Source organism: Canis aureus, chromosome 9, assembly GCF_053574225.1.
Source record: "Canis aureus isolate CA01 chromosome 9, VMU_Caureus_v.1.0, whole genome shotgun sequence".
Taxonomy (NCBI): domain Eukaryota; kingdom Metazoa; phylum Chordata; class Mammalia; order Carnivora; family Canidae; genus Canis; species Canis aureus.
The window spans coordinates 18,884,522-18,903,924 of NC_135619.1; the positions used below are offsets into that span (position 1 = coordinate 18,884,522).

Consider the following 19,403-nt stretch of genomic DNA (forward strand, 5'->3'; position numbering starts at 1 on the left):
ATATCCTATTTTTACTGAGTATACATCTCCCCCTTCCTCCTCCTCTATTTCTTTAGTAATTTACAGCTTTGCTATGTAATGTCTCTCCAGGGAGCAAAGAATCCCATTACAGATGATTCCTCTGTGCAGACTTCAACTCTGTAAATCAACAGGCTGAGCTCTCTAACAGATTTTAAATCCCTGCTTGAGTTAGGCTGGGACAACCTGTAAATTGGTGGGGCCGGAAGTGGGAGGAAGAAGGAAAGTTTGATACCAAAGTAAGTTCCAGGAAAAGAGTTTATAACACAATTTGTGTTTTTGTTAACTTTCTCCAGTAACTATTGTGCCTTGATACAGAAGAAGGGAGGTCCAGAAGTAGTAAGGATTGAAAAAATACTTCCAAAGGAGATTTTCTCCCCAGAAGAACATTCTCAAGTGATTCTAACAAGCCTAGCAGAGTGTATCAGAAGAATAAAGTAATATGCTGGGCTAATGCCTTCTTGGAGATAAGATTTCTAAATGGAATAGAGTACCTTAAAAAGACAAAGTAAATTTGTATCACTTATAAATTTTGTATGTATAAGTTGTATGACTTATAAAGACAGAGCAAAGTTGTATGACTTATAAATCTTTAAAATAAACCTCTGAGAATTAGATGCCTCATAGGGAATTTATTTACTTACAGAGCTCCGTATACTTTTATTACTAAAAAAAGAAAAGAAAGAAAGAAAGAAAGAAAGAAAGAAAGAAAGAAAGAAAGAAAGAAAGAAAAAAGAAAAGAAGAAAAGAAAAGAAAAGAAAAGAAAAGAAGAAAAGAAAAGAAAAGAAAAGAAAAGAAAAGAAAAGAAAAGAAAAGAAAAGAAAAGAAAAAGGAAGACAAGACCTCTAGAAATCCATGGATGATGTGGAAAAATTTAGAGAGATTGCCATTATTTTTTGTATAATACAGGTCTCACTTAAAGTAATCATTAATAATATAATAATACTACTAATAATAACAATAATGATAATATGTAAAGCATATTAATTATATAAAAACTTACATTTTAATAAGAATATTACATATTTTCTGCCAACACTGATCATATTAGGAAACTGACTCTTGCTCATTTCCATTATTAAAAATCCAATATGATGTGGTTTTAAATGTTACTTATAAAAGAATAACATTATGTTAAAGTTGAACCAAATACTTATTGAAATAAAACAGTAAGAAGAATAGGAATATGGAGGGCAGTTCAATATTCCTAACTGATGATTTCTGAGAGTCCATTTCATTTAAGACCCCATCACTTGAGTTTAGCAGACTACTCTTTCATTGTTATTATCAATATATAAGGTAGGTCTTTGTCTCCACCTCTCTCTCTGCCCCTCATTAACCTCCACCCAATTGTATCCCAGCTGTCCTAAATCAATACTTCATCTTTTCCACTTTTCTCCTCAAATTGTTTTTACTTTTCAACTTTTCCACTTGGTTGTTTCTCTGACCCTAACTCTGCTCTATACCTTATTCCACTTACATTCAATTGTTACTTATTTTTGTCCATTTTTCCTTCTGTGTTTCTCTTATTTTTACTTTTTTTTCTACAACCATCATTCTAGCAACCAGGATTTATCTCCTCTACCCTAGATTACTATTTCATTCTGTCTAAGCTTTTTTTAAAAAATATTTTATTTATTTATTAATGAGAGACAGAGAGAGTGAGAGAGAGAGAGAGAGAGGCAAAGACACAGGCAGAGGGAGATGCAGGCTCCATGCAGGGAGCCTGATGTGGGACTCGATCCCGAGACTCCAGGATCATGCCCTGGGCCGAAGGCAGGTGCTAAACCGCTGAGCCACCCAGGGATCCCCATCATTCTGTCTAAGCTTTTTGCTTTGAGCTTCCCCCCAGATCTTTGGCCTATGCACAGAGTTCCAATTAATCCTCCTAAAACATTACTCTAATCATGAATTAACAAAATCTGGAATCTAAGATACTTGCTTTAACTTAGTTCTAAGACCTCTTTTACTTAGAGGTGTTAGAATGACCTCTGACTATGACCATATATTCTGAAAACAAATGTCATCTGTAAAGGAATGAGAAAATGAATGAATTGGGACAAGTCACTTCTAGACAAACTACTCCCAGCAATTGTTTTTGTTAGTCAATACTTTTCTCTAAGTATAAAAATACTAGCATATAATTATTAACTGGAAAAGGTTTTAGAAGATAACCCAATGGAATATTTAATATAGGTATGATTATCACTTTAATGTGATGTCCTATAAGGCCCTTTTTCTTTTCCAGTATCACTTCTCCATGATTCCACCCTAACTTTCAAACATTGCTTCTGATTACTGTGACCATCAACAGGCTGAACACACCTCCAGGACAGTTTTGCTCCTCTAGTAAAAACCTGAGTGACATTCTCTAACAATCTTTGCTGCAGCTGGTTTTCTGGAAGGGATCTCACTGTCAATCTTTATTCCAAAAGTTTTCCAAAAGTGAACCTTTTCCTTAGCATGGAATATTATGTAGGGATTTCTTAGTGCTGCCAGGAAGCTTCAGACTGAACTTTTGAATGGAAGAAAAAGCCTTAGGGCACAACTGGGCACCCATGTCTAAGAATGCTGTGTTTGTTTTAAATTGGTGCTCCATCTCTAACATTCAGGAGGGATCTGAAAAAAATCAATGTTTAAAAAGATCCAATTTCCCTGCACCTTTGGTTAAGAGTTCATAGTGACTTCCTCTGTTAGAAGAAGCACTAACTTACCTTAGCAATAGCAAAGAAATTTAAAACCAATAGACTCTATTTTCTCCATCTATTGACTCATCAGTAACTTAACTCTCATCTAAAACTATCTTTGCCTTTGTATGCAAGAGCTTTAATTCTCTACTTATTTGGCATTTACAAACTCAAATGTAGGTAATGAATGCTGAAACTCCAGAATGCTCTTCCAAATACTCTTTACTTCTGCTTACACTTACTTCAAACAGTACTTCCTTGACTTCCGATTAACAATTCTCTTATGTGTACTCTTGCAGAACACTGTCTTCCTGCCGCCCTACCCACCTCCATCACTGATAAAGCACTTATATTACAGTAGTGGTAGGAGTTTGCTTTCTCCCTGCCTATACAGACTATGAGTTCCAGAGAGATAGGGACCATGTTTTATTCACCTTTGAGTTTCAAAACACAGCACAGTAATTAACAGATACTAGGTGTTCCTTAAATATTTTCTGAATTGAAGTAGACTGACAAATTGCAATTCAGGCTATGTTAATTACTAGCTAAATCCAGGCCTCTACAAGCAGAGAACAGCAGTGAAATGAAGTAATTATCCAAATCACCAAGGACAAAAAAATGTGCTAATTTGGGGAAAGTGAGTAAGCAAGATTTTGCCTAACTGGACTAATCCATCATTTCATTCTGATGCTTAGCTTTGCTAATGGAAATCTGACCTCAGTAGAGCAGTCCTATTCTCTCCTGTGTTTTGTGTTATAACTTAAGTGATCTGTTTTATATTGATGCTGAACATAGCCCACACCTCTTGTGCACAGGACAAAAATTGCATCCAAATCCTGTCACCTATCAGGAACGTGCCATTGGTTCCAAGCAGGGTCAGCCAAGGGCAATGCGTGGATGGTCTTATGAAACTCATGACTGACCCCACATTTTAAAGACCACACCTCACTAATATAGTGAGTTATTGGTATATTCTTTATATACCAAAGTCAGCAAGTTACACAACAGATTCAACTTTTAGCAACATGGTTTTTCCACATGAAGTCTGTGTAATTCTCTAGACAAAACATAAGGTGGCTCTCCATATGAAACTATAAAACACCTAGAAGACATAAGCAGTGATTTCTTTGACATTGGCTTTAGCAACATTTTTCTAGATATGTCTCCTCAGGCAAGGGAAACAAAAGCAAAATTAAACTATTGGGACTACACCAAAATGAAAAGCTTTTCACAGCAAAGGAAACCATTCAACAAAATGAAGAGATAACCTATTAAATGGAAGATTTTCACAAATGATATATCCGATAAGGGGTTAGTATCAAAATATATAAAGAATTTACAAAACTCAACACCAAAACCCCAAATAATCCAATTAAAATATAAACAGAGGACCTGAAGAGACATTTCTCCAAAGACATACAGGTTGCAAGCACACATGAACAAATGCTCAACATCACCAATTATCAGAAGAATGCAAATCAAAACCGCAATGAGATATCACCTTACAACTGTCAGAATGGTTAGAATCAAAAAGGCAAGAAATAACAGGTATTGAAGAGGGTGTGGAGAAAGGAAACCCTGGGGCAGCACCAGTGGCTCAACGGTTTAGCGCTGCCTTCAGCCCAGGGCCTGATCCTGAAGACCTGGGATCGAGTCCCATGTCAGTCTCCTTGCATGGAGCCTGCTTCTCCCTCTGCCTGTGTCTCTGCCTCTCTCTCTCTGTGTCTCTCATGAATAAATAAATAAAATCTTAAAAAAAAAAGAAAGGAAACCCTAGTATGCTGTCAGTAGGTATGTAAACTGGTGCTGCCACTATGGGAAACAATATGGAGGTTCCTCAACAAATTAGAAATAGGACTACATATGATCCAGCAATTTGACTTCTGAGTATTTACCCAAAGAAACTGAAAACACTAATTGGAAAAGATAAATTCGCTCCTCTTAATTGCAGCATTATTTACAATAGCCAGGACACAAAAGCAACCCAGGGATCCACTGGTAGATGAATGGATAAAGGAGATGTGGTATATGCATATGCATACACATAGGGAGCATACATACACACAATAGAGAATGTTGCTCAACCATTAAAAAGGATGAGACCTTGCCATTTGTGACAACAGGGATGGACCTAGAGGGTATTATGCTAAGTGAAATAAAACAGATAGAAAATGGCATGATTTCACTTATATGTAGAATCTATCAAACAAAACAAATGAATAAACAGAAAGCAGAATCAGACCTATAAATACAGAGATCAAACTGATGTTTGCCAGAGAGGTTGAGGAGATAGGCAGAACTGGTGAAAGGGAGGAGGAGATACAAGCTTCTAGTTATGGGATGAAGAAGTCACAGGTGTGGCACCTGAGTGGCTCAGTTGCTTAAGTGCCTGCCTTTAGCTCAGGTCATGATCCCAGAGTCCTGGGATCAAGCCCCACATTGGGTTCTCTGCTTAGCAGAGAGCCTGCTTCTCCTCCTCCCCTTGCCAGCTGCTTTCTCTGCTTGTACTCTCTCTCTCTCTCTCTCTCTCTGTCCAATAAATAAATAACATCTTTAAAAAAAAAAGTCACAGGCAAGAAAGGCACAGTATAGGGAATATATTCAATGGTATGATTCGACATCCAGCACAAGGCCTGACTTGGGACTTGATCTCACAACCCTGAGATCATGACCTAAGCCAAAATCAAGAGTGGGACATTTAACTGACTGAGCCACCTAGGCACCCCAAGAATGTTGCTCTTTAAACCAAGGGTTCTGTTATTTATAATGCATATATCTGTTGGCATCTTTCCTTTTCTAGCTCATTTGTACTTGACCTAAGCAAGAAAACCAAAGTTACTTAAACAGCTAAGCAATAGATTAGAAATTTAAATACTTGACTTAATCTTTTGTCATTCTGTGACTAATTAATTTCCTTATGCAGTTACAGAAATGGGGATAAAAGTTTTTATTGTTTCACGAGGAACCATAAATTTCAGAAAGTACTTTGCATTTGTAAATTTAAATCTTTCAACTAACAAGCAGTTAATTAGTTTGTAACTGAGAAAGCTGCATTGACTACATAACTATATTTGAAATCAACACTGTCAAATTTATAGGATTTTTTTTTTTTTAATACCATAAAGGCTTAAAAGTGGAATGAGGTTTTTTTAAATCAATGGTAGACAAAGGTGTGGTCTTTGTCAGCTTCCACTATGGCGTACCGTGGTCAGGGCCAAAAAGTGCAGAAGGTGATGGTTCAGTCCATCAATATCATCTTCAGATACTTGCAAAATAGATCTCGGATTCAGGTATGGCTTTATGAGCCAGTAAATATGCGGATAGAGGGCTGTATCATTGGTTTTGATGAGTACATGAACCTTGTATTAGATGATGCCGTAGAGATTCATTCTAAAACAAAATCAAGAAAACAACTGGGTTGGATCATGCTAAAAGGAGATATTACTCTGCTCCAAAGTGTCTCCAACTAGAATGATCAATGAAGTGAGAAATTCTTGAGAAGGCCATGTAGTTTGTTTTTTTAGATGTCTTTTTTTGGGAATATAGTTCTAAAACCCTTGTTTGTATCGTTTTGATTACCTGTATGTTATTACCAGAGGATAATAAATGCTGTGGGATTGTTTTTATTTAAAAAAATGGCAGACAAAATATTTAATGAAAACTACAATGAAATATAATATTTTAGACAGTAGACAGAAGTAGAAAGAAACTGGATATCAGAAAAATCCTAGTTTGGGGGAACCTGGGTGGCTCAGTCGGTTAAGTGTCTGCCTTCAGCTCAGGTCATCATCCCAGAGTCTTTGAATCAAGCCCCTGCTCAGCGAGGAGTCTGCTTCTCCCTCTCACTCTGCCTCTTCCCTTGTTCATGCTCACTCTCTCTACCCCAAATAAATAAAATAATTAAAAAAAAACCTCCTAGCTTGAATCTCAGCTTCACCAGTCATGAACTCTGTGGCATTGGGCAAGTCACTGAACCTTTCTGAACCTCACTTTGCTTATTTCTTAAATAGAGTAATAGTTCCACCCTTATCTAAGTCTTGAGGTTGTTTTGAGAAGAACAAGAGATAACATAAATTACAGTAATTTTGAAACTATGGAAAAGTATACAATATAAAGACATTACTATTATTATTTTAGTATGTGGCTGTTGATGGTGATGATGGCAGTAATGGCCTGATGTTTGCCATCAGATGCATTGCTAACGTTCTGCTGTTAGTTAACACAATTACGACAACAACAAATTATTTTTTGTTCAGATTCAGCCATCTGCAAGGCTGGAATATTTGTTTCAACACCAAGAGGAAAACAACTTATATTAGTTTAAATAGAGAATAATAAATACATATACAGCTCTGCCAGAAAAAAAGACTATAGTTCATATTCTTTCAAATTAAGGAGTCTTTGTTTCATGTGGCTTCCTCCTTACTCCTGTAGGACAGACTTGTTTGCAAATGTCAATCATATTTTATTAAATTGACTGTGAAAGGGTGAACTTCAGACCAGGATTTTCAGCCCTAGGCTTCCTTGATATGCTTGTTGCAGATGCAATTTTAGCAACTCCTGCTCAAGTTCTTAAGAAAAAAAGAGAGAGAGAAAGAGAGAGAGGGAAAGAAAGAAAGAAAGAAAGAAGAAGAAAAGAAAGAAAGAAAGAAAGAAGAAAGAAAGAAAAGAAAGGAAGAAGAAAGAAAGAAAGAAAGAAAGAAAGAAAGAAAGAAAAGGAAAAGAAAAGAAAAAGGAGAAAAAGACAAAGAAAAAAAAAAAGAGGTGAGATAGAGACTAATACATAAACTGAAACTGGTGTGGACAAAACCATGTGGTAAATACCAAAATGTGCAGCAAAGGAAAAAGTCCCTAGAGCATGCACTCAGTCATTTACACTTCACCATGTGGGTCAGGTGGGCTAATCCAGACATAATCTACTATGTTTAAGGTAACAAGAAAGCACCTAAAGAATACCAGCCATCTTCCTAAAGACTAGACTTCCTAAGTAAAGAAGCAATCTTCAACTAACTTTCCCTCTTTGCAGATCGCTAACATTCAAAGTGTAATCTATGGCTCTTTGTAAAGATTCTGTTGCACCACAGGAAATAATCTTTGTTTCTCTATATATCATTAGTTCTCAATTATTTTCAGTAAGACTCTTCCCTAAAACTATTATGAGTTGGCTAGAAAAAGTGAGCATCATTGTAGTTCCCTGGGTTTTGTCAAAATGATTATCCTTTTAAAAAAGGTGTTTATAAGAGCCTTTGTCAAACTGGTAATCTCCTAAGTGTCTTTAGTAGCTAGAAAAACCTCCAAATTATTTTGTTATTAAAAAAAAATAGGCACCAAAACAAGCTCCTTGCTCCCAATAACTTTAATTTCCACATATTTTTGCACTTGGGGAAATAATTAAATTAGATAATATCTATACAGGATATGCCCCAACCCAAACTAGCATCCAAAGTAAAACTATTATTGTGGGATATTATGGTGTCATATGAAAAAGAAGTGTTTCATATCCAAATAAGTTTGAGAAACAATGAAATAAGCTACACTTAAAAGATATCTTTTCTGCTGGATTTCTCAGCTACAAAATGCTATCGCATATTAGAAAGTATCAACAAAATTTATTTGACCACGAAACTCTTTTTCAGGGAACTCTATAAGAATTTGGAAGATATGTGGTTAAGAAATGTATATATGTAACATGACAGAAATATATCAAAGAGTTCATCATGACCACGTAACAGTTGTCTTTGTGTGGTTGAATCAATTTATGTCAATTGGTGTAGCCACAGAGAACCTACTGTCTTGCCAGGTTCTGTTTAAGGAGTAGATACAGATTGCTTTAAGGGAAGAAAAAGAACAGATTTAATTAGCATTAACAATTCCAAGGACTTTCCCCCCAAGTAACAGCAATCTTAAGAAATAGAGCTATCTTTTCCATGAACTCAGAAGGTCCCAGTATTGTTTCACCATATTTTCATTGGAGACAGTGAGAACAATACATTTATGGAATTACAAAAACCATCATACAAACCACAAAAATGCTGGTGCATCCTCATGTCTAGAAATTCTAGGAAAACCGGTTTCACAATTTAAAAGAGGGCATAAGAGATAAATTTTAGGGGTAATGACTTAATACCTAATACATTTGTATCTAGTTACCAGTAATGCATATCTGAATTCAAATTTCCTATTTCCACATCTTTTATATTCCTTTCTGTAGTTGCCAAGATGGTTGAGCTATGTCACAGTTGGTAACTGTTAGATGACTGTTTCTGCTACTACAGGATCTCAAGTCAGGTATTCAATCCAGAAAACTTTTCTTTTAATCAAAATAATGACGACTGGTTTTGTTCTGTTTTGTTTTTTTAAAGAGCAGTGGGAAGGACCTAGATTTTATCTCTTTTTTTTCCCCCGAAGCTTCTCTTTCTCCTGAGCTCAAGTGGAGCCTCCCACAATACTACGGTAGCTCCGGAGCGTGTTCAGCGGCTGTGGCAGCTCAACCATGCAATTTTATAGCAAGCAGCAAACAAGGCAGAGAATTTAGGGTTAAAAACTCAAGTGAAGTTTTGTCTTCTACAGTAATGAAAGCTGACTAAAAGAGTAAATCAAATGGATCTCCTAACAAAATGAAAACAGCTGTTTGGCCTGGCTTGGTCTCTGATTTAGGTTAAGTAATTATTGCTCTAGTGTGGTTCAAGGTTGTTCTGTATTAGTGAAATAGGATATCACATGAAAATCATCCAACTTTTTAATTTACTGTAGCATCAGAAATTCCACTGTATAAAAAACTCCAGAAACGTAATCTTCTAAAAACTTTACCTATAAACCTTTTTCAAATACCAATTGATTAAATCTTACAAGGCATAATTACACAATACATAATTATATTATAGTAATAACCTTTAGTATCTATGCTGAGAAAAATATTTTAACATTTTACCTTTAAAACACTAAGTTTTTCAACTTTTACTGGAGTGATATATAATATCCCACATCCTAAATAACTGTAAAGACCATTTTTTTTTGTATCTAGAGATTTTCTTATGAAGAGTAACCAGTAAATAGCTACTTCTTGAGCCCCCAAACAAGTCTATTTCAATAGTGCAAATCTTTTTTATTTTTTAATTCAACGTTGGCAAACTACAGTGGTTGAGACAAAAAAAATAATGAAGAATCATAGTAAAGCGCTATTCTTGAGGAAGAGGTTTCTATGTTTAACATGTTCAGAGTAAATAAATTACTCAAGAAACTTCAAATTTCATTTCTTGTTTGTGGACTTTTCATTTTTCTATTACCATCATTCATGCTATTCTGCTCTTATTCGAACATTTTATTTGTTTCAGCTTGCCTATGATAACAAAGAACAAATCAACTATAGGTGGTTGGTATTTGTCATTGTTGTTTTTTTAAAATAATGCTCCTGTAATTATTTTTAAGTGGTTAAAAAATTAAAACTTTATCTGACACAAGATGTTAAGTTCTTGAAGAGAACAAAAACTAAACTAAACTAAAGTCTTGGCCACTGTTAACTTTTTTTTAAGGAATTTATTTATTTATTTGAGAGAGAGTGAGAGAGAACACAAGTGGAGGGAACAGGGAGAAGCAGGCTGCCCACTGGGCATGGAGCCCAATGCAGGCTAAGGCAAAGGCAGATGCTTAACCAACTGAGCCACCCAGGTGTCCCGCCATTGTTAATTTTTAAGTCTGTCTCCATTATATCACTGTAAGTATACTTAAATACATGAATAAACAATAACATTAAAATATTTTCTAACACTAACTATTTAAAATATAGAATAATTTCAATAAATTGACATTTTAGAGCATTTTAATACACTTAGGTATTCAATTTAGTTCCCAAAAAAAGGGAGACAGGGAAAGAGAAATAAAGAGAGAAAAGATTGCATCAGAAAATTAATATTTTAAAGAAAATTACTTAGGTGGTGTAAAGCCCAGGGAAAAATCTCAGATGTTCTTGTTGTAATTATTATTGCTGGCTGTAAGACATGACATATTTACCTTTCCAGTGGGATAGTTTTGTAGTTTTCCTAAGTCTAAATAGTATTTCTTGCTAGTCCTTGCCAATTATTCTAACTAGTGCTTGCCAGCACATCAGAATAAGAGAAATAACAGAGTTACATGTGTTATTTCCCCAAAATGTTTCTGCATTCTGATCTTTCTTAGGGGTCAATATTCCTTAAATAGAAGAATATATCATGTCGGGGGTTTCCATTCAGAAATTGTGTTGTGGAACTAGATCAACAGTGTACAATTTACCTAAGGATTAGAGAGGAACTCAGTGAAAAGCAATATTTAAAAGGAAGGTTTGATTTTTCCCTTTCAGACAGTTAATGTAAATTCTACTAACTGAGATCTTCAAAAATGATAGGGCACTAGAAGCCAGTCTACATTCTTAGCTGTCTGCAATCTGAGGAGGGTAATACAGAGGAATGGTCCCACTACTTTGCAGTCAGTGTTTTCCTTTCAAGAAACACAAAGCCTACTGTTGTTATTGCAAATCTTATTGAGTAGGTAAATGTCATTAAGTCACATTTATAAAGAAAATGGAGCATAGTAAGATCCCTTAAACAGTGCATCTTTAATTGCTGAGTCAAAGTATAAGGTCAAACTATTCAGTTTTCTGTAGACACATTTCCATCACTAGTGTCCGAACAGAACTTCCAGATGTATATGCTGTATATGTGTATGCTGAAAGGAGAAGCTCCCTCTCCAAAAATCAGTTTTGCCCTCAAATACTTCTTCTGAATCCCCAATCTGTCTCTAGCTCTGTTACTCCTGATATTTCTTCACATCATCCCTTGAGTAATTCTTTAGTTGTCACATCTTTATGAGCTCCATCTTAGGAACAAATTTTTCTAGAATCCACCCTGAAAAAGTCTTGCTCTGTATTTTTTTTTCTATTGATTTTTTCTGGATTGATCTCCTACGATATTACTATTTTCCTCTCTCTTCTTGACAAAATTCCAAAAAAAAAATCTAGTATCATCTAAGAAATGAGTGTCAATGATGAATTTGTTGGTCTTAGAGGGTTATGTTTCTGACCTAGCGCTCTGTGTCAGAAAAGGCATAGCAAGAAGGATGGAAATGGACACTAACAGTGACTGATATGACAGAGTGAAGACCTCATATCCTCAGTGTATATTTTTTGATAAGTGTTCCTATAACCACAGAAACTCTTTAGTTGTCAAGTTGAACACAGGTCAAGGTCCTGGATTTTTTGAGTTTGGTCAACAGTCTCTAAATCCCAGCAGCAAAATATGACACCAAAGGTGGCCAACAGTAGTCAGAATCAACTATCAACATCCAGCATGAGTGACTAGAGACTGGAACTTTGATTCAACTTTGTTTTGAAGAACTTGTTCAGCCAGGGAGCTCTCTGTTAGGAAGCATAGTCCACCCCAAATGGTATTTCTCTACTTCCTTTATTCTCTCAACTACTTACATTTACCCTGAGGATGAGAAGGACACTGTTGAAGGGAAATAGATTTTTGAAATATTGGCATTTTTAATTAATTTTTTTTATTTTTTAAAAAGATTTTATTTATTTTATTTATTTATTCATGAGAGACACACAGAGAGAAGCGGAGATAGGCAGAGGGAGAAACAGGCTCTCTGCAGGGAGCCCAATATGAGGCTCGATCCCAGGACCTGGAGATCACGACCCAAGCCAAAGGCAGATGCTCAATCACTGAGCCACCTAGGTGCCCCAAGATTGGCATTTTTTAATTCCTCCTTCACCTTCTTCCCCGTTTTCCTCAAGACTCTAACACAGAGCCAAGTTCCAACTGCCCTCAAGGTAGCAAGTCTTTTTGCAAATGCTTATTAAAGGAATGACACTTTGTATAGAGAGAAGGTGAGATCAGATAGATGGAATATACAGAGCACCCTGAAGAACATTTGCACTTAGATGAGCAGTGTTTTGTACAATCACAAAGTTTTACACCCTCACAGCCAACCATTTCAAAGCAAATTTACTACACAGTTTTCTCTTTCCTCTTAATTTCCTAAGGAAGAAATTTCTTTCTTTTTTTTTTTTTTTTAAGTTCTTGGTTCAAAGTAACCAAGTAAGTCTTTAGTTCAAATTATTTCACTATATATAATTTTTCATTTTAAGTTTTAAGGATTTACAAAACAAAATGAGTATAGAATATAAAATAGTGTATATCATATCTATTTCTGTAAAACTTTAATAGAAGACCTTACAAAATTTTGGCAATTTTTCTATACTAACTTACATGCTACTTTATATTGTAGGTACTTCTTCACTTGATGTTGGCTAAAATATGATATGTCAACTTTCATAACCTATGAATAATGGCAACCATATCAAAAGCTAAGGCCTTTATTAGAGTTAGTTCAGCCATGAATGAACCATGAAATCTTTTGTAGTAAAATATTTACTCCTACTTTCAAATCATTGGATCTTTGAATTGGAAAGGACCTTAGCAACTATCCTTTCCAAAGCCATCATGTCATATATGAGGGTATTAAGGCCCTAAAAGGTGAAGCAACTCATCCCAGGTCACTAGGTCTGTTGAGAAGCCCAGCTCCTTCCTCTTCTCCAGGTAATAGTGGTAAAATTACCATATTTTTTGAAAGTTTTTATCTCACATTGTATCCAGAAGAGGTAAAGATGTTCTCTTTAGGGAATTCTCAGTTCCTAAAATTAAACATTTTATTCCTTTACTCTTTAGCATTTCCTAAATGGTACCTAATTCAGTCATAAGGGTTTAATCATTCCCATTCGACATTCCTAATCCTTAATCAGACATTCCCCATAATCTTTCCTATATAGCTATTTATATTTTACGTTGAAGAAATTAAGGTATTATAGAAAATATTACATTTAAATCACAAAAATTATTTTTATGTGGCAAGGTCTTTAAATAAGGTATTCTGACTTTCTGAAACAAGTGTGAAGTGTATATTTTTAAATGAATCCATGCATTGTTTTAAAATACTCCCCCCCAAATTGTGGAGAAGTAGATGAAACAAGGTTGGCAAGATTATAACTGTAATTATCATTTCATTATAATTGTAACTGTTATAAAATTGTAAATGAAATGGATATATGTGATTTATTATACTATTCTATTCAATAAATACTTGAATTTTTTCATAATGTTTGCTTTAAAAAATCAATCTATATACTGCCTTTTGGGAGAACTTAAATAGTTACCAAAGCCCAACATATACCAGTGAACTGTTCTCATCAATAATGAAAAGGTAAAGGAGATTGCAACCAATGCCTTCATCTATTAATTATGTAAAAAAAAATACACAAGAAGAAATTAACCATCTTAACCATTTTTAAGTGACCAGTTCAATAGTGTTAGGTATATTCACATGGGAACACTTGGGTGGTTCAGTGGTTGAGCATCTGCCTTTGGCTCAGGTCATGATCCTGGGGGTGTTGGGATGGAGTCTGGCATCAGGTCCCCCTCAGGAGGCCTGCTTCTCCCTCTGCCTATGTGTCTGCATCTCTCTCTGTGTCTCTCATGAATAAATAAATAAATATTAAAAAGAAAAAGTATATTCATATTGTTGTGCAATGGATCTCCAGAAATTTTGCATCTTGTAAAACTGGTGCTCTATGCCTATTACACAATTCCCCTTTTAATCCTTTATTCAACCCCTGGAAACCACTACTTTGTTTTTGTGAATTTGACTACTTTAGATACCTTGTATAAGTGGAATCACACATACAGTGTTTGTTTTTTTGTGATTGGCTTATTTACTTAGCAAAATGTCCTCAAGGTTCATCTGTGCTGTAGCATGTGACAGGGTTTTCTTGCTCCTTAAGGCTGAATAAGATACCATTGTATGTATATGCTATGTTTTTTGTCCATTCTGTATTGATGGACATTTGGGTTGCTTGTACCTTAAAGTGTTCCTCTTAACATATTTTCTGAAGAAACTGAAACAAAAGATGCTGTGAGGAAAGCTCAACTAAGCAACAAGGAGAATGAATGGGTGTGCAGCTCTTGACATCCATGACTTCAGGACCTATAAGAAACTGCGCATACCTAAAGGAAATTAGTGGTAGATTGAAAAGAAGCTAAATTTATTATTTATCTACTTTTGTTTTCTAACCTTTTATTGTAGTACCCTTTCTTGATGAAACTATTTAAAGGATATAACTGAATATAAATATATTTTTACCCTCTCAGTCTAGAAATACAGCTGTAAGAGAGCTGTAAGAGAGCCTGATCGAGAAGAAGGTATCATGGATGGAAAGATAAAGATTGGGACAGTACCAAATTTTTCAGCTTATAAAAATTTTTTATTAATAAAAATTACATTTAAATCCCAAATTTGTCAAAAAAAAAAAAAAAACTTGGAATTTGAGAATCCATTTGATTTCTAAAAGGCTGAGCACAGTGCTCCATATAGGAAAAGCTTCCTGAAGAGAAAATGAGTGGGAAAATCAGAGAGGGTGACAGAACATGAGAGACTCCTAACTCTGGGAAATGAACAAGGCATAGTGGAAGGGGAGGTGAGCGGGGGTATGGGGTGACTGGGTGACGGGCACTGAGGGGGGCAATTGACGGGATGAGCACTGGGTGTTATATTATATGTTGGCAAATCGAACTCCAATAAAAAAAATACAAAAAAAGAAAAGCTTCCTGAATGGCACTGTGATATCATGGGGGCGGATAATTATTTATTTGAGAGCATGAACCTAGAGGATATATCTCTTCAGACGATTTCTCTACATCTGAGTCCACATGAATTAAAGTCTACCCCAAATCTCTTGAGTTTCTTGGGCACCGTGAAGCCACTACCATCTTATCTGGAGCCACTTTTACACTTTGTATTTTGCTTCTAGTTAGCTTTCTCAGCTCCCACTCCAAGAAGTTGCCAATCCCTTGGGCTCCTTAAATTTCTGGCTTAGATTATGTAGAGTGATTAATGGTGGTGGGCCTGGTACATGTTGAGGTCAGCGTGCTGAGCATCCTGTATGTCAGCGACAAATACAGCAGTGTGCATCCACCAACTCACTTTTCCCCTTTCCAGCCATAATTTATTCATCCCCGAGTACACTCAGCCATCTGCTATTTATTTTGTTTTCTTTAAGCATTATTTCCCTCGATTGGCTAAGCTAGGGCACAGGTGAAAAGTGGTAAGAAGCGAAGGGAATTTGCTGTTGTTGGACACAGGAGGGGTGAGTTGAGCTCCCCGGGAGGAAGAGCATTCAGCTCAATAGAAAGGGCCTAACTGTATTGTTGAATACTTAAATCCCTGTCTAATAGGAGCATTTGGGCCAGGCCCAATCATAACTAGCTAAGGCTAGACCCCTGGGGTGAGGAGTGTAAAGCTGGGGAATTTTAAGCATCCTTAATGGTAGCTCTGTAATAAACTGATGCTCTGAATCTTTGCTAGAGTCTGTACAAGACTGGGCTATAAATTTTATATTTGGCTAAGTGACTCATAAAGAAACACCCACCTGATTTCAGACATGCATTTTTGGCAGTCAGGGAGCTTGCTAAATTAGCTATGGTTCTATTTTTAGCTGCTTTCTTTCTCTGCCTAACATACAATGATTCTATCTGTACAGTTTTACAGCTCTACTCTCCACTACTGCTTATTAGACTGTTTCTTGGACTGAGAGATTGCTTCTTTTTTAAATGCCCAAAACGTTGGAATAAATTTTTTTATTTCATCTATTAACTTCTGGCCATGTCAGCTGTTTTTCATGAGAGTTAACTATAATAAATAAGTTATCAAAATGCATTCCAGCTTATTTGTACTACATAACAATCACTGTTATTACAGAGTGATAAAAATTTAAAAACACTTTTCCTTCAGGAAGAGTTGAAGTGTCTCTTGTCTGGGGAGGTCCGGTGTTGACTTGAGGAGCTTTGGTCAAGCTGGTATTTGACCTTTGGCAGGAGGCTGCCCTGGGTCTTATATTCTCAACAAACTGGGCCCAAGACAATAGTGTGCTTTATAGCCCAGAGCCCGATCAGTGTGTTTCTCCAAGGAAGACCTCAAGCTGAAAAGCCAACATGCCTGACAAGCACCGTCAAGGTACCAAGGGCATAAGCACTAGACATTGGAAAACAAATGGAAAAGCACACACAGCTACATCTGGAATCCTAATGGGCCGCCAATGGTTCCCAGCTAAAGGAAGAATTACCCATGTTATTTTATCATCCCTTGCGCTAACTTCGCTGTTTATGTACAGCAATAAATGATTTTTTAAAAACATATTTGGGTCATTATGTCATATACCACCAGCAAGTAAGGTTGTTTTATTGTGCTTGGAGTCAAAATACACTGCTGTACCCAGATGTACGGGAAGTTTAAAATCTCTTGTCCTTCTGTATTCATTCCTCTTGGACAAATGAGTTAAGTTTTTAAAAGGGAAATTGAGAATTTTTATGGCTTCTACTCCCACCTCACCAGTAAAATTTGCACCAGTATTTTTCTACCCAGCAAAGGTACTTGGCCAATGATAACACTAAATAGTAATGTAGAAAGCCGAACAGCTTCCAACCAACAGGAAATGCCAGAGATTTTTTTTTAACACTTTTAGCAAGTTGGATTCTTCTGCCAAGACTGTGCTATAATCAAAAAGTAACTGGGCTGATCAGGAATATGGAGCGATATCCAGAGGTTCAAGCCTACTCTTCCCATGCGATATGTGGATTTCCACCTTCCTTTCTGATTGCTACAGGAAGTTTTAAAATACACCTGTCCTGCTAACTCCTTTATCATACATATCCACCAGTTACCAACGAGATGAAATATGTTCTTATTGTTTTTTCTGTTCTTAAAAAATATTGTCTTAGTTTAAAAGAATTCCAAAATGCCTATCTCTTTATAATATATTCCTTTACATGATCTTTAATCAATGAATCTGGTTGGTTTCTTTTTCTACCCATTCCCCATACTTACCAAAATTTTAAAGCTCAAGTCATCCAAATCTGCTGCAATCTCATTATTAATAAAGGGAATCTTTTTTCACATGAATAAAGAAAGGACTTTACACATCAAGGGAGGGGAAAGGAGAGGAAAGGCTAAGAAAAGCAGATGTTCAGATATGACTGACCCACCTACCCAGAGAAACAGTCCTTGTGTGAGTGTTTAGTTTCTGAAGCAGAGGATGCTGGCTTTCCTGTTTACTTAGCTAGCCCTGTCATTGGTTTACAGGTGGCCTGGAAAGAAGATTTAGGAAATGTTTTCTCTCTCCATAAATGAACATCAAATTATTTTACAATGTGCCCTGGTACATGCATCATAACATATTGGAAGCAAAAGGCAATCTCAAAGCAGAAGGGAGGGCAGTGGGTCAAGGAGAGGATGGAATGGGGCAATGAGCTGTGTATTAAGTGGGAGTCTATGAGGAATTTTGTCTCAGACTTCTTGGTGAGGCAAAATTAGTTTAAAATTTTCAAATAGTTTACTAACAGATAAGTCATTTTGCTGGCATACAACTTAAGTCTGGCATACATATTCTTCCTTCTCCCCTTTCTGACAGGATTTTTTTTTAAGATTTTATTTATGTGAGATAGGGAGCAAAAGAGAGCATGGGGGAGGGGGATAGAGCAAGTGGGAGAAACAGGCTCTCAGCTGAAGAGGGAGCCCACTGCAGAACTAGAGATGGGACTCAATCCCAGGACCCTGAAATCATGTCCTGAGCCAAAGGCTTAACCGACTGAGCCACCCAGGCGCCCCCTTTGACAGGATTTCTGTGTTCTGGTTATTCTTGCAAGGACCTTTAATCATGATCTTCTGCTACTAATGATGCTAACCTGATTCTGAGTTTTATCTGAATTCTCTACACAAGGAAAGCCTAAAATCACCAGCATTGCTTCCTTATGAAAGAAGCCATTACTTGATGATCTATCAACTAAGTCTAGAGTTCCATCTCTTTTTCTCTCCTTTATGCATGCTTATAGTCACCATTTTCTTTTGTCCTATCACTTAACAATTTTTTTTCACCAAATTTTAATGGTGATCTCTTTCCCTTTTTTCTTGCTTGTGTTCTAACTCTATCCTCCTGACACATTTCTAGCTTACACTTCAGTAGTATCTGATTCTTTTTTTTTTAAAGATTTTATTTATTTATTCATGATAGTCACAGAGAGAGAGAGAGAGAGGCAGAGACACAGGCAGAGGGAGAAGCAGGCTCCATGCACCGGGAGCCCGATGAGGGATCGATCCCGGGTCTCCAGGATCGCGCCCTGGGCCAAAGGCAGGCGCCAAACCGCTGCGCCACCCAGGGATCCCTGATTCTTTTTTTTAAATTTTATTTATTTATTCATGAGAGAAAGAGAGAGAGAAAGAGAGAGAGGGGCAGAGACACAGGGAGAGGGAGAAGCAGGCTCCATGCAGAAGCCTGACGGGACTCATCTCAGGACTCCAGGATCATACTCTGGGTGGAAGGCAGGCGCTAAACTGCTGAGCCACCCAGGGATCCAGTAGTATCTGATTCTTGTCATATTTCACATTTCAACAGAATTTTAGAGTCTCTTGCTCTAAAATTGCGAACTACATTCGCCCAGCCCAGAAGTCTTCATAGATCATCTATGTCAAACCATGTCCCTCCTCCTTCAGAATGCTGCCAGGAATCATCTCCCAAACTAACCCCATATGGCTCTGCTCAACCAAATCACTTCAACAATTCTGTTTGCATACTGACAGGAGAAATCACTTAGAAAGATGTTTCTATATTCTGC

At 36.5% G+C, this 19,403-nt stretch overlaps 1 protein-coding gene and 1 pseudogene across 9 annotated transcripts in view; one reads left to right on the top strand and one right to left on the bottom strand.

The window, feature by feature from the left end:
• The window catches only part of SLC25A21 (solute carrier family 25 member 21), a 470,571-nt gene that overhangs the window by 338,838 nt on the left and 112,330 nt on the right, over positions 1–19,403 (bottom strand). The gene's annotated exons all lie outside the window — the stretch shown is intronic.
• Positions 5,887–6,176, top strand: LOC144320476 (small nuclear ribonucleoprotein E pseudogene; annotated as a pseudogene).